This window comes from Lates calcarifer, linkage group LG16_LG22, assembly GCF_001640805.2.
Source record: "Lates calcarifer isolate ASB-BC8 linkage group LG16_LG22, TLL_Latcal_v3, whole genome shotgun sequence".
In the NCBI taxonomy this organism is placed as follows: domain Eukaryota; kingdom Metazoa; phylum Chordata; class Actinopteri; family Centropomidae; genus Lates; species Lates calcarifer.
The window spans coordinates 5463703-5479356 of record NC_066848.1 but is presented as its reverse complement, the minus strand read 5'-3'; the positions used below and the strand labels follow the sequence as shown (position 1 = coordinate 5479356).

General features: G+C 39.7%; 1 protein-coding gene across 1 annotated transcript in view; it reads left to right on the top strand.

Annotated features, from left to right (window-relative positions):
• LOC108894527 (neurexin-1a) overlaps nt 1–15654 on the top strand; it is a 233873-nt gene that overhangs the window by 203585 nt on the left and 14634 nt on the right.

The window sequence follows — 15654 nt, the reverse complement described above, 5'->3', positions numbered from 1 at the left end:
AACTGGGGTTATAGTGTTATTGAATACTGAGGTCCTTGGCTTATGGGTAACATTACATTAATGTCATTCTTCTCAAACCACTGGGTGTCCACTCATGCTTTATTAACAAGAATATTATCATCTTAGTGCACACTGGCCTAATAGGGGGAGAAATGCTCCATGGGAAAAAAGCTGATGAGTCAGAATTGTTATTTTAATAGTGATTAAAATTTTACATTTGCTTAAGGGATAATTGCATTGATTCATTTCCAGCACTTACAACCCATATAGTGAGTAATAGTGAGACTTAGCCTTGATCTTACCTTTATTTTGATCATTTCGTAAGGTTCTCTGACTAAGAGATTCTACACTTAGCCCATATGTGTCAGATAGTCTCTGTAGTGGCTGGGTGCTTCCTGCCCTAGGTGGAGGAGGTAGCATACTGTATGGGCCTGACTGTCAGGTCTTAATGACGTGTTTGCTCCCTGTAGCAGTGCTGGGTCGCATCCAATTAAAACATAATGCACTTGTGTATGCATTCCCAAACAATGCACCAGCTTCTGTACACATACGCCAGGAAGTGATTCTCAGTTCTCTTGTCTTGTGATATAATTTAGACTATTCCTATCATAGCTTCTTTTATTTGTTGTTAAGGAAAATCTGTGCTTTCCCCACTGCACCTAAAGAAATAAACAGTTTGTGCCAATTTTAGAGAAATTTGAGATATAGGGTACAGTATCTGCTGATGTCAATTTTGAGCCCAAACTGCCAACTCATACAGGTCTAATGGCAACACTAGCTGCCAATGGTCAAGCACGTTCAGCATTTTGGTGACCTAGCTCTCATTAATCGGTCTCTATGGTCCACAACACAACATTTTCATCAGTTTAATTTGTGGGATAGCTGAAAAAAGTGTGTGGAAACTCTGCTGACATTGCACTTTTTCATACACATCAGGTAACATTTAACAAGTGCTGCAAATGTGTGAGATATGATAGTAATGTTTGCAGTAAATACTGAATACATGGAAGTCAAAGCTTTTTGAAGGGCTAGTGGACAAAATGGAGGAAAATGTCAAGCTGCAGAACGATAACATTTAATACCAGATGATGTTTAATCAAAGCCACTCAAGGATAAGAGATAGAGCTCTATGTAGCTGTTACCCTCCCAGCTGGAAAAAAAAAAAAAACCTCGAAAGGCTGCTATCTAGAAGAGCCATTGAGAGCTCTTGACAGTGATGGATCCTCACCTGCATTGCTCTGTATTATCAACCCTGGCCAGCACACATACAGTGTATAAATCTCAGGAGTGGTCATAGTGTGAGGCTGCCATCCACCACCAGTGCTGTCTGCAGTAACATCCTCTAAACTTGCTATTGCCTTTAGCATCATGGAGAGACACAATGTTAGAATACTCCAGGAGACTAATGTTACTAAGTAAGGTCTTATGTGTCATATACAGTAGTATTACAGAATGATGACCCACTTTTAGGAATGGCACAGTAAATAGAACACAACATTTTATGTTCTGTGTTCATTAATACTCAGTTTAGTATCAAGTGATTAAGAATTGGACGTTAACTATTTCTTTTTATGTTAGCATGTTGACATTTGCTCATTAGCTCTACCTACAAAATATAGCTGAGACTGATGGGAATGTCATTAGCTTTATAAACTAAGGTACTGGATAAACTGATAATGGTGCTAGATGAAAACTCAGGGGAATAACAGAAGTATCAGACTTTATTCTCAAGGAATCTTGAACATCAACAAGAAGAAAATTTTGTAACAATTTAAACTATTTGATAGTTTAACAAACTATTAGATAGTTGTCAAGATATTTTACTCAAAATCAAAATTGTCAGTAGGGTTTCTGCTCTAGGGACCTCTAATATCAAATACAAGACAATGGTCTCAAAAATATGATATTACAATCATTGTCTTGTACAGCATTCAGGCCAATATGGTATTTCTTAAACACAACAGTAATATTTGACCTCATCTGACACTTTATGCTTGCTATGTTTCTTTCATAACGTTTTTGCGATGTACAATTTGTATTTTATGGTTTGTTGCTGTTGGAAATTCAAAAAATGCAGATTATAACCTGCTTCTAGGGAGAATGAATGGCCACTATGTCGCATCATTGCCACCAAATAGCCAATTGGCCCTGCTATTTCTGAATTAACCCTAGGTGAGGTGGGTGTAATGGCCGTTCAGGGGGAGTGAGGAACATTCAAAACACATTGTGTGGGCCATTTCATTTGCACTCACAGCACATGGTTCAGCTCCAGCTGAACTGGCTTGTAGTGGCTTGTAGTGATGGGCAGAAACCTGGCCTCTTTGTAATTCACATGGATAATCGAAGATTTTACATGCTGCACCACTACACCTTCAATGCAGTGTTTGAGTACCTCCTAGCCTCCTTCACTGGCTCTTACAAACACACTATAATAAACTTAGTGTCACAGTAATCTTGTAGTGAAAAAGCTTCTGGAACTTATTGCCCAGTAACTGCTCAGTGCACAGCTTCTCTCCTTTTATAATCATCCATGCACTATGTCTCCTTATTGTATCTGGTACTACCTTAAGGCATTGTTGTGATTGTCTTGATACTGGTGGGGATTATTGTTTTACAAGCTAAGGCTGCAATAAGTCTGCACAGCCTAGATTTAATACTAATCCTGCATGCATCAATATTCAGACCTGAGACTTATCTTGGGTATTAAGCACTCCTAAGGCAACTGCACACATACAGTGCAAGTTCTTTAATTGTGCTACATGACATGATTCTTGGACGAGAGCTAAAGTATTTTCATTCTTCATTTATGAATTTTACCTAAATGTGAGATATCTGCTTTTACATTTTGACACTGCCCCTCTGATCTTTAGATTTGACTGTGAGCAAGTCTCTCTCATAGCCAGGTATCTAAGACCATCATCAAAGGACCAATCCTTCAGCTTCATGTTGTAGTTCCTACCTGTTGGTAGGGAATTTAAACTCATATAAATGTATAAGAAACAGCTATGAAAAGCTACTTTTTTCTCATAGTTCTGTAGCATTAGAGCCTTATCAGACTGATCTAGTCTAGGTTTTATCTTGTTATCTTGTTGGCTTTATCTTGTTTCATCACCCTGTAGTAGCAAAGTCTGTGAGCCTGCAATTCTAACCTGCAACGCTGACTTCACTCTTTTCGTTGCCTAACCTACCTCTGCTCTTTCACAGGATCAGCCATTTTGTGTTTCTGTAGCTCTAAGATGGTCATCAGTTTCCCTGCATTTCAATATCTATTGTACTAAGTTACTAAGCAACAGACTGCTATCAATAGTACACTAAGGTTTTTTTTTCTTGATTGACAGGCATATACCCAATAAGTAAAAAAAGAAAAAGAATAAATAATAATAAATAATAAATAAGAAAAATGTTTGTGGTATTTAACAAGAGAGCATAGTATATTTGTCGTATTCTGTATTCTGTATCAATTTTAGCTCTGTATTCTCAAGAGCTAAAATTTATGTTCCTGCTCATTTTATTGCAGAATAAAAAGCATAGGTTTACTTTGTTTATTTCATGGCATTAGGATTTGTACCCATCTATGTTTGTGCCCCTGTCAGCCATGTGATGACGACTCAAAAACACACTGCGCTCCCACTGCTGAATTTAATGATAGATAGTTGATTTGTTTATTTATTTTTAAGATTGATTTTATTGCTTTTTGTTTTTATATGAGAGTCACAGAGGCAGAGGAAAGATACCAGGATGTTGCAGCTAAATGATAAGCAATTTGGCCACAAGTGAAAACACATGACGGTTAAAATGAAATGCAGAGTGTGCCCAACTCATTTCCAGCCGATGCAGGGGTGATACACAAGTGGATCTATGTCCTATTAGAATGAGGGTGAAATTAATAAGTGAAATTGTGGATTTAAAAAGGTCCAAAATATTAGGGACCCCCTAGTATCAGTTCATTCCTCATCTTCTTTGACATTTTGGATTCAATTGCATAAACGTCTCTACTTCTCTTTATTTACGTTTCCTTCTTTGCAATTGGTACATAGCAAAGAAAATTATTTAGATTCACCTCGTTAGAGTATGTGATGAAATACAGTGTCCTTAATATTTTGTTTGGTTTTGGTTTGCTTTTAAAGTTAGGCAGATATTCTAATTGAATGTTACCAAATATGAAACATGACTCTTCTCTGAAGTGTTACTGACCTGTCATCAAAGTTAGCACTTCTCTCCCAATTAGCCTCACACATACATAGCACACATTTTTTATTCTTTATTTTCTTTTCTTTCTTTCTTTCTTTCTTTTTGTTAAGTCAGTCATTTTAATGCTCTTCCTCAAAAAACTAATACAAACATGTACAGCACATGCTGAAACATGGGAGTCTTTAAGTACAGTAGGAAGTTGTTGAGTTCTCACAGAACATAATCAGAGCCAATTTTGTACATTAATACTCCTGCAGTGAGAAGAGCTAAATGGGAAATTACTGATTTACAGAGATGATTGTACAGTTTTTCTCTCTAGTCTCCTTTTCTTATTGGTATTAATGGGAACATTGCTCCTCACACTGCTAACCAAGTGGAACTGTTTTCCTCAACTCATCTAGATGCAAATCTTACTGAGAGATGAAAACCAGACCTCCTCTTTTTTTAACCTAATTTCTACCTCTTTGTGTTCACCAATTAAAAAAAACACACATGCACAGCAAACTGAGAGATTACTGAGGAAACTCGCAATGTCCCATGTTAACAGGAAGAAGGATTAATCAGCAAGAGTTTGGTCATGTTGGGTGAGTCTTATTTAATTCAGGATATTAAAGCCAGCTGTCTCGTGGACTCAAAGACACGCTGCAGTGTTTAGTCTGAGTGTCAGTGCCCTGTGAGGTTGTGGTGCCTTCAATTATTCACAGAAAAGAAACATCCTCGGGATAAGATTTCCCCTGCAATGCAGATGTATGGGATTGACCATCATGCTACCCTGAAAGCTTGAAAAGATAAAAGAGTGATGGTTATCAATCAGCTCACTTCACTGACAGGTGTACTATTGATTCTTCTGGTTTTATTATATTTATTGTCTCTTATTCCCTTATGAAAACGGCTGGTGTCACCACCTACTCAAGCAGAAGACACAGAAAAGGCAGAGCTGATAATTCAATAGCGACATATCTAACAATAACAGTCATTTGATAAGAGCAGAAACCGGTTGAATTGCAGGATATGTAGACAGATAAGCTCTCCTGTGCAGCACTTGTGTGTCTTACTGACCTCCCCACCTTGTCCCTAAAGTGAGGTGTGTGTTGTTGTAGGTGGTCCTGGTGTGTGTGCTGCCCCAGGCCCGGTCATGGGTTTGTGCCCACCCAGTGCTGACAGATGGCAAAGGAGGTAACGCTGTAGACCTGCGGTGGCCCCAGGCCCGCGGCGTTCACTCCCAGCGACAGACCATATCCATCATCTCAGCCTCACCAGGGGCCATTATGGAAACTGCCCTTCAACACTGAGCTGATACACACAGAGTCCATGTGACTCGCTGATCCAGTCCACCTTGGCAGGGGTGAACACATACATGCCAGTGTGAGTTGACATGCTTTCGCATGATTTGTGGAACGATTGCATTTTCTGATAGTTGACAGCGGAAACAGGCTTGTCTGCAGCAGGTAGATGAGGCAGCAGGATGCCTTGCCTTCCTTTTGTCTGTTTGCTTCTTTTAAGGTTTCTAAATTTGCTGCAGCCAACATCTTCATGCTGACTTCCATTATTAAGACAGTCAACAAAGAAGCATCTTTGTTTTTGCAGGTTTCATACCACTGGCAGCGTTACAGAGGACTGCAGATTGTCCCACTAAGTCTGTTTGGATGACAAGAATGAAACCTACGCAGTGTGAATGTTGTCTCCGTTGTTTCATAAAGTGTTGGTTTGTGCGTGGAGGAGATACTGACACTGACAGCTTTACAGCATGTTTTATAGACCATATTGTTGTCTCTCAGGACATTTGCTGTTATGATTTGTAGAAACAGAAAATAGTCTTGCGCCAACTGTTGAACATAAGATACAATTTGCCCTGCAGTGCATCGCTCCCACCTGCAAGATTCTGTGATCAGCTCGTTTATACGTTACATTCATGCAACCTGATCTCTCTGCCAACTGCTCATTGAGCTGTGCTGAGCTCTCTCACTCCATTTTTAAAAATAAGTTCCTCAAAAGCTGGTAGAAAGTGTCAGGCACATACTGGCTTATGCTTATAAAAGCTCCTTTATTTATGTTACAAGCACTGCAAGTCAAATTTAACATTTTAGTTGTCACCAAAACAGAAATCATATGTTTGCTTTATCCTCAGATAAAACCCATAATCTATCCCCTCACTTTTAGAAAACAAATGCACTGCATTTGCTTGCAAATAACATTAGTAAACTATACAACTAGAAGACCTCGACTTGAGGAGTATAAATCTATGTTCATTTAATTTTCTGTAACTTGAGACCCAGTGTGATAATTAAGTCTACAGCTACTGAGTGCTTTAGATTAGGATCACATTGTACACATATTGAGATGTCTGGTTCTTTTCAGGGAGCAGCCATCTTGATCAGATGGAGGGGAGAACATAACATAACATCATTACCAGATAGATTGACTTAAGTTAAAACAAATTCCAGAAGGGATAGAAATGAAATAAAGGCAGCAAATGAAGCCTGTTAAAGAAATGGACACGAGGATGAGAGTAACACAGAAATAGCCTTGGGAAAGGAATATAACTCAATCATCAAGTGGTAGGAGAGTGCTAACAATCCTCTCATCCAACTCTCAGCAAGAAAATTAGTCAGCGTATTTCTCAAAATTTCAAACTATTCCTTTAATCTGAATAAGATAAAATAAAGTTTAAGCTTTTCTTTGGCAAGTTTAAAGCTGAATGGCAAGTCAAAAAAAGAAATAAAAGCAGTTAAGTTATTAATTAAGAGCAGATCTAGTCACGAATTGCAGTCCTGAACTCTGGCATTAACTCTGCCACAGGGACACACTGGTGATGAAAAATCAGTTTTAGTTGAGAGACTTCATAAATGGTGGCCAATTTAGGCTCTCCATTTTTTTCCCCCAATTTCCACCCCTGAATTTTTTACCATGTCTTTTGTTTCTTCTCTCCTGAATGAGAGCATTGCTCATTAGTTTACAGCAGTCGTGCTCAGCCCCTTTGTGAATGACACATCCAGACCTGGAGGACAAGAATCTGATTATGATGACGCTCTGTGGGAGCTACAGGCGACCTGGTCTGCTGTTGTAGGGCAAAGCTGCTCTTCCTCTTTCCTCATGTCATGTTTTTGCAGACGTTACACATGGGAATTAGCCCCGAGTACATTCATCTCAGCAGTGATGGCATCTATATTAGGATGACAAATTTGTTCCTGTCACCTGATGGGGGACTGGGACTGCATGTCAAGACGCAGGTAAAGTCAGGAAGACAGTGATTTGTGGCCGAGCCGCATATCTCTTCCTTGCCCGCTCTCTCTTTTCACAAAACACACACAGCCACATGGTTAGATTTGTCTATTTTTAGATTTTGAGGGAACAAAAACATGAAAATGAAGAAGCACACAGTCACTTTACACTGAACCGAACTATTTCCCCAAAATGACAAGTGTTTGTGTGTTAGCATTTTGATAGAAAGCGCCATGATTACAAGCCATTCTCTGGTAATTGTTATTCCTCCCTCATTCCCCAGCTTATCCTTAGTGTATGATATTCCTCCTGGGCAGTTCTCTCCTCTCAGGCCAGATTACTACCAAGGCGAGCTACAGACGCGCACAGAGCTCCAGATTCGATTTCAGATAACGAAAATATCAGGGTATCCAGAGGGGAAAATGCTTCAATGCCGACAGATTTCATTTATCTGAGAAGTGTGAAAGCAAGGATAAGGGGGAGGGACGAAGTCAACCATGTAATATACTTCTATGGAGCAGTGTTTATGCATAGGCAAGAGAGAGGAAAAATGAGAGAACAAGAGGGGGGAGCGTAGGAGGTAGATGGAGGCAGATAGTGTCTTATGAATTTCATATTAAGATTTTATCATTTAGAGCATGTAGCTAACAGAAGGCATCCAGCCTTCTCCTGTGTAATCTGTTAGAAGCTGTATGCTACATGGCAGCCGCTCAATGTGCACTCTCTCTGCACTGTGAGGTGACTACAGGCACTCGTCCATATTGTGTGCACATTATTTATACGTCTGCAGCAATAAATAATAAGCACTGTGTTTAATTAGAAATCAAAACATCAACAGATTTTCACACGGTGTACAGAATGTCTTGAGTCTTGAGCTGTATGAGAGGACAAATTGGGCACCAGTCACACATGGTTCACTCTGAGTCAGTGATTGACATGGTGACAGCATGACACAAGACTGAATGGGAAATAGACTTAGTGTTTCCTCCCGCGCAGCCAGACAACTTTCCTGGTTACCTTGGTGCCCGAGCTGTATCATGCACAGCGCTAAGTGTTGAATTTGCATTAATGCCACGCGGATGACTGTTCCTGGAAAATAAGTTGAACGAGGTCCTGAGGGGGGCTTGGGGAACATCTACAAAGCAGCGCAGCAGTGCCTTGAAGCAGCCACATTAAAAGGAGTCCTCCTCACATAGCAGTGTTCTCAGGTCCCAGAGAGGGAGCATGTTTAACGAGGGCATTTTGAAGCAGCTCTGTAATTACCTGATATTTGCTCGTACAGTACACCTTTACACTCCTACATTAGCCCCTACCTGTCCCTTTGTATCACTCTCTTAAATGCAGCCTTTCATTTTACACGACAGACGCTTTTCTGCACCTGTGCACCAGGCCAGCAAGTGGCCTGTCACTGCTCACTCATTCCTAGGACTTGTTTTTCTACACTCTAAATCTGCTGTTTTTACTATATTCGGTCTCTTGACTTTACTTCCACAATGAGAAATTTATCAACACACTCCAACAGCCTTTACACACCTCAGTAATAATGAAATCCAATGCTCTTTTGCAGACATACACATTAACAAACAACTGATTTTGTACAGATTAAATCCACCAGACTGTTGATGTGTGACAGAAATAATTAAACACAAGGTATTTTCTATAATCTCTGCTCCTGCTGAATGCATTTCAGTCCTAATTTTGACTTAAATTAATGGTTGAAGCTATAATTCAAATGTCATTATCAGTCAGCCTGGGCATGTGTGTGTTTCTGTGTGAAACTGCGCTTGTATGTTTCCGCACTACATGCTGTGGGTGTACCAGGTGTGTGAAGCTGCCTCCCAGCACCTTGTTAGACTGTCTGGGGTGCAGTGACTAAAGCCTCAAGGAAGATGTATGGCAAGACAGGAACATGTGGGTACCAGGGGAGGAGATAGAGAGCCTCTGACCATTCTTTTTTTAATGACACTCAGCCTGAGGTCCAGTTGCAGCAACAGCTGCTTTGTTTTAAATAAAGCAAAGCCTTTCTCCCAAAAGGGACAGTGTCTCATAACTTAGCAAGTGAAAACAGCTGTCCACCACCATGGCCAGTTTTACGTTGTGGCATACATAAGCAGTCAAAACAGAGAGGAGTGAATGCCAGTTATTCAGAGTTAATTGCCTTTGAGCTTTTTGCATGAATTTTCTGGTGCTGTGAAGAATCATCAGACTTGCTGAACGCACTCAGTGGCCTCTTCATATTCAAGATAGTATAATGCATAATATAGTGCCTCAGGTAATCACTCACAGCTCTGAACAGTAAAAATTGTTATGTGACCTTGTGTTTTGATGCTCTTTAAATTGAAGCTGTTGGTGTCAGAAGAGTCAGGATTGTTGGTGAGAGAGCAGTGTTGTTCATAAAATTATGAAGGTGTGGTGTAGTTTCATCACTTTAAAATGATCTATTAAAAGCAGAAATTGCGAAAGTTTTTTTGAATTACTATTATTTTTCAAAACTAAATATTTTTTTGTACTGATTTGTTGTTGTACTTAGCTTATCCATTTTATAATAAAGGCTCAGCATATTAACTTTATAACAGGTCAAACTGTCAAACTGTGTCATGTCCAGATGACTCATGTTTCTAATCTGCTATTAATTAACATATATTTTTTGAATAGCAAAACTTTGCGGTTACAACGGGAGTACATTTTGTGTGTGAACACACAGTGAGGCAACCATCTGTGCTCAGTCAAACACTCATTTTACCGTTGACAGCATTTCAGTAACATCTCAACAATTCTTTTCCTGGGAAAAATAATGAAGCACCTGGTCTTGTTTATTGCTCTTTTGCATATATTTTTGGTTTGTTTATTGACTGATGTTTTTTGGCAGTGCCTGTTTTGAAGCTTTGTTGATCCATTTGTTGAGAAATGCTGAATCTGAATTAAATCTTCTTCAGTGAGGATACTGTAGAGGACATCTCCATTTTTACCCAGCTGCTTGTTCCTTATCGTTCATCACTCTTCTCTTCAGTCTCAGTGGCAATCTGTCGTGTCACTATGAAGCCTTGCAATATGGCTTTTCTTTAATTGTTAAAAAGCATATTGTTAATAAGCATGTTTATATATATATATATATATATATATATATATATATATATATAAATCCATCAGTGTGTGTTGCATCGCTGTGAGCTGTGATAGAGACAGTTCCATTCCACTGTCTTCCAGCCTTGCTGAAGTCTGCTCCATGATGTTGACAGCTTGGCAGACCAGCAGTAGGAAGGGTGTGGGCGAAGGCCAGGCAATACACTGAGCTGAACTCACAGTCTTAGAGGCCCACATGCCTTCATTATTCAGTTGGAATCTATTGAGCATCTGGGACTAAATTATTCATCAACATCGACCTAGTTCCAGGGTGCTAAGTTAGATACTTGGATGTCATCAGGCGTTCTGATAAGAGCTGCTGCTGCAGTGTGATAGCTGCCATGGGTAAATAGAGAGTGTGTGCTCGGATCATAAAAAGTACTAGCCACCATTTCATTATTATGGACTGCAGTTTTGTGTATCACAGCCTCTAGGTGAGTGGGGCTCAGTGTAAGAATAGGGAGGCATTCTTCATCCTGTGTCTATCCGTGAGCCCTTTCTATCTGCTGCCCTATCGCCTCCCTCCCTCCCTCACTGGCGCACTAATGATGTGTTGCTGCAAGAGTGAAGCTTAGGAAAACAAACTCCTCCCAATTAGTCTGTGCAGACTACAACTCTGGTCAGATCTGGACACTAGCAGGCCACTATCTGAGAAAATCATTGCCAGTATGAGAAATAATGGCACATGGTCCGAGCAGGAACAGATACAGAATACTGGGTCCTCTGCTTTTAGGAGTATGTGGGGCTTTAGCTTCAAGGGCTGGTGCCAATTACAGACAAGATATAAATAACATTTTCAGCTATAGTATTGGCTTAAAGTGGAGCCTTGAGTATACCCTTGATATGATTTATCCAGGATTATTTTGAGATAATGGAAATAAAAGAAACATGAGGACTATGCCAAGAACAGTACGAACAACCTTGTAGCAGATTTCTCTGACTTTGTACAGATATTATTCCCTGTGCCCTGTATTTGTTCTGATTTTTTCTAAGTTATAAAAGCTAATTATACTTATAAAAGCCAAGTTTATTCTCTGTTCATTTATCCCTCCTGGTTAAATAAAAAGAAAATATAGAAACAGATGCATTAGTACAAGCTATCTAAACCAAAATACAAAATGTTCTCAGCTGATATTCAGAGCATTATAATTGATGGGGAAATACCCTTGGTACTTTCAAATGTTATAATTAGCAGCTAATTATTTTCCTTGATATTTCAGCAAATACACACCATCTATAATTGAAATACACATTCCATATTATGCTGATGTTTTCTAAAGATCCTGAGATCTCATTTTCATACACAGTGATTAAGAAAACCTGCTATTTTGTTATTAAAGGTGGTATCAGAATAAAAGATAAATATTAAAACCACAGAATAGATAATGTTGTACATGTAGATCTTTTTACATTTTCTTTGGTGGAGAGACTTTTATGCAGTCCAGTTCTTTTATCAGTGATTTCTTCTTTGTATGGTCTTGTGTCTGAAAATAGTGACAGCCCGTGGGGAACAGTTATTCAGTAGGATCTAATGGACTCTGTACAGTTAAAGGATCAAACATAACCAGACAAACCTCAGGACAAGTTATGAGACAAAATCTGTATGCAGTTTATCAGACAGGGCGACTTTTTATACAGTATGTGATGATAATATGCAGCTAAGCTATTTTCTCTTTGATTTTTCAATCAAGCCAGAATTTACTGGCTGATAATAGCACAGTATTGTTGGCATTCTGAAAAAAAGTATTGGGATTTACACCAGATCTTAACAAGCAACAGATTATGGACATTGAGTAAAAAATATCAATTTTATTATTGTCATTTATAAGCAATACAACAAGAGAAAGAGCTTTGCAAAACAAGAGCTTATATTGGACAAAAACGGGGCTTACTAGGGAAAAAACAGAAAAGCAGAAAGGCAAAAGAAAACAGCAAGCATCCTCAGTGGAATACATTACCAGGACAGTAGAGGCATGCTTCGGATAAACCCTTCAGATGCCTTCAGTGTCCTCCTGACTTTCAGCTCGTCTCCAAAGAGACATGTTGTGTGCCAAAGAGCATTCATCAAATTAGACCAGAGAGAAAACAATGTGAAAAAAACCCACGGCTCTCCATAGAGACATGCCGACAGGTTATCACAGAGAAGGTGTCTCTTGCTCTAGAGCGCCGGGGCCAGCAGCACACAGCATCCTCCCTGAAGAGAAGCCCTCCCCTACCTTCCCTCCCTCCCTCTCCCTGCACAGCCCAGGATTAAGAGGGGAACACATGCATTCAGGAGAGAAGTGTACAAATGTAGTGCATTACAGCAAAGCCACCTGCTCCATGCTGCAGTTATTAGAGAGTGGCATTGGACACCATGTAGTTGAATATTAGTGGGGAACAGATGACTGGTGTCCAACAGAATGAGACTGCTGACTAAGCTGTAGCGAGCACATGCGGACCATGGCTGGGCATGGACATCTCATTAAGGAGGAACATTATCAATCCTCAGAGATCGAAAGCAGCATGACAGTGCTAAAGAAAGCACCATTGCGCCTTAGGCTGAGTCAGGTTGGAATTTCCTGGTCCACATCCCCTTTGATGGTTCAATCAGTGAGTGAGCCAAGGTCAGTCAATAGCTTTATCTCACTATAAAGTTGCTGTTTTGTTTTTTTTTTTTGTTTTTGTATAAACACTCCCCTCAATACCTGAAGTATTTGAAATGATACTGTTCTTAGAAACAATGAGAATTTTCATACCTTTTGTATGAACACTAAAAGCAGGTTTCTTTCCACAATATCTCTTTTTTCCTCTCCTTTTTGTGTATTTCATACTCCCGACTGTCTCCCCAGGTTCTCTTGGTACATCTCATAGCAGTGTGCTCTCTGCTGCTCTGAGCAGAGGCAGATAAATGAGCTGTGCTGTAGGTTCACCACGGCTTCAGCACTTTACCGCTAGATTAATGATGCTTTGCAAGCCCCAAGCCTTTGCTTTTAGCATTTTAGAAGTACCCTCATAAAATGAACTACAGGTACATCTTGTTTATACGTTTATCTATTGGAGCATCTTTCCTGTGGGCATGATGCTGTTCGCATCAGTAACCCTGAGTCTGCTGAGCTAATGAACCCTCCCAAAAGCATATTGTATTTCAGGGAAAATTCCAAAGAAAGATGCCGTTTAAATAGGAAAACCTACTTTTTATATTCAGCTTGAAATCAAAGCAGTATTGAAATCATCACATGCACATCCTGTGTTATTTAGGACATCTCCCTTAGAAAAGATCTCCTGAGATTTCAGTGTCCTTTTCTGGCATTCCAGCCAAGCTACCTGTCAGTTTTCATCACAGTGGCTAAATTGCATGGTAAGCCCCTCACATAGCCCACATTGAATCGTCACGGGTGAAAAAGAAGCCAAGTGTTGGAAGAGGACACCATGAATTGGTAATGTTATTGGATTTCAACCAGGTCATGACCACATCAAAATGTTGACCTACACACTAATCCTGGAAAGCAGACTGATTCCCAGTAATATGTGAATTCATTTTAGCCTTGATTCAGAGGCTTACATCCACTGCACACACACAAGATTCATTTGGAAGTGTAGCAGAGGGTTGATATTTTGATAAGATCAGAGAAGGATTGGACTTTAAGGTGGCTTACAGACACAATTGAGCTACAGTTACACAGACCTACACACAGCCTTTGTCCTTGGAGGGTGAAATGTGTATGACATTATTTTATGGTGTTGTTATGAAAGCATATATCATGATTCCCTGTCACGTACTGTATTTGAACATCTCAATCAAGGTGCAATCCAACACTTATAATGTAGATTTTTCAAGGTCATAGTTTTAAATTGTACATTTGTCTCACAAACAACTGGAGTCAATGTCTATAACTTTATTTATAAAATCAGAGATTATCCTTAAAAGAAGCAAACAAATATCCATATTCATTATGGGATTTCACTGTGGCGATGGAGTTGAAGGCCTCATGCTGTAGCTTTCTGACCTGAATGAAGCGAACGAAACATCTAAATATGAACGGGCATACACCTCCACTTGGGTTATTCCACGGGGAGTTAACCTACATCTACTACACCCACATCACATTGCTTCCTCTTCTCCTCTTGCAAATAAATCTGAAGGACAGAGTTGAAGGGAGAGTGAGTGGAAGAGAGGGATGTGAGAGGTAGAGAGAGAGAGAATAAGAGTGGTAAGGTGGGAAGAAGAGAGAGGGAGTATTGATTCCTTGATTCCCGTACCTCTGCCAGTGAGCGCAGAGTGTCAAGATCTCCCGCCAGGAAAAACAAATCACAAGGCTGAAGTGATGGATGTGGCACTCCAGGATCCGGCGGTTTTGCCATCTGGATGGCCGACACTGTATATCAGCCTCATGCACAGCAAATTAAATTTACATTTGGACGGCTTCCCCAGGCCTCACCCGGGCACAGATGCACCAAAAACAGCCCTCCACCACAACTCCCTTAATGGGTTTGATCTATCATTTCCAGGTCTATTATGTAAAGATGATGTTGGTTCGTGTTCAGAATGTCAAAATGATTTTACAGTCATGATAGAATTACATTATGTGCAGCCAAATGGATGTTAAGCAAAATGACATCACCTTTAATTTCCTTAAGATGAGTCAATACTAATCCAACTTACAGAAATATTTTGATGCACAGTCAAACATCAGTAATAGCACAAATTCAATAAAAGCCAAAGTCCATCTTCATTTTTGAGAACTAATGGATTTCTTACCTCTTTCTCTTTGTTTATTTTGTGGTTGTCATACACATGCATACATATAAGTACAACAAATATTGTCAAACATGCATTTGGGGATTTAGAAATATTAGCACAAAAAGGATAAGTAGAGGTGCAAGGCTAAATGTATAGCAGCAGGTTATTCTGCTTAGCAGAGTTCTATAACCGAAAATCTAACCGGGCCCTGAAGAGGCTGCCATGCTTAAATGAAATGACCTTTAACGCAGAGCTGATCAAATGGCCTGAGGCAAGACTATAAAAGAACATTGCAGTATAATGTTTTACAGTGTGCTTTTTTCTGGTCTTTTGTTTGCCCTTTCCCATTTTCCAAGAGGGTAAAATGTATTGTGTTTGGCAGGTGAGGAACTGCA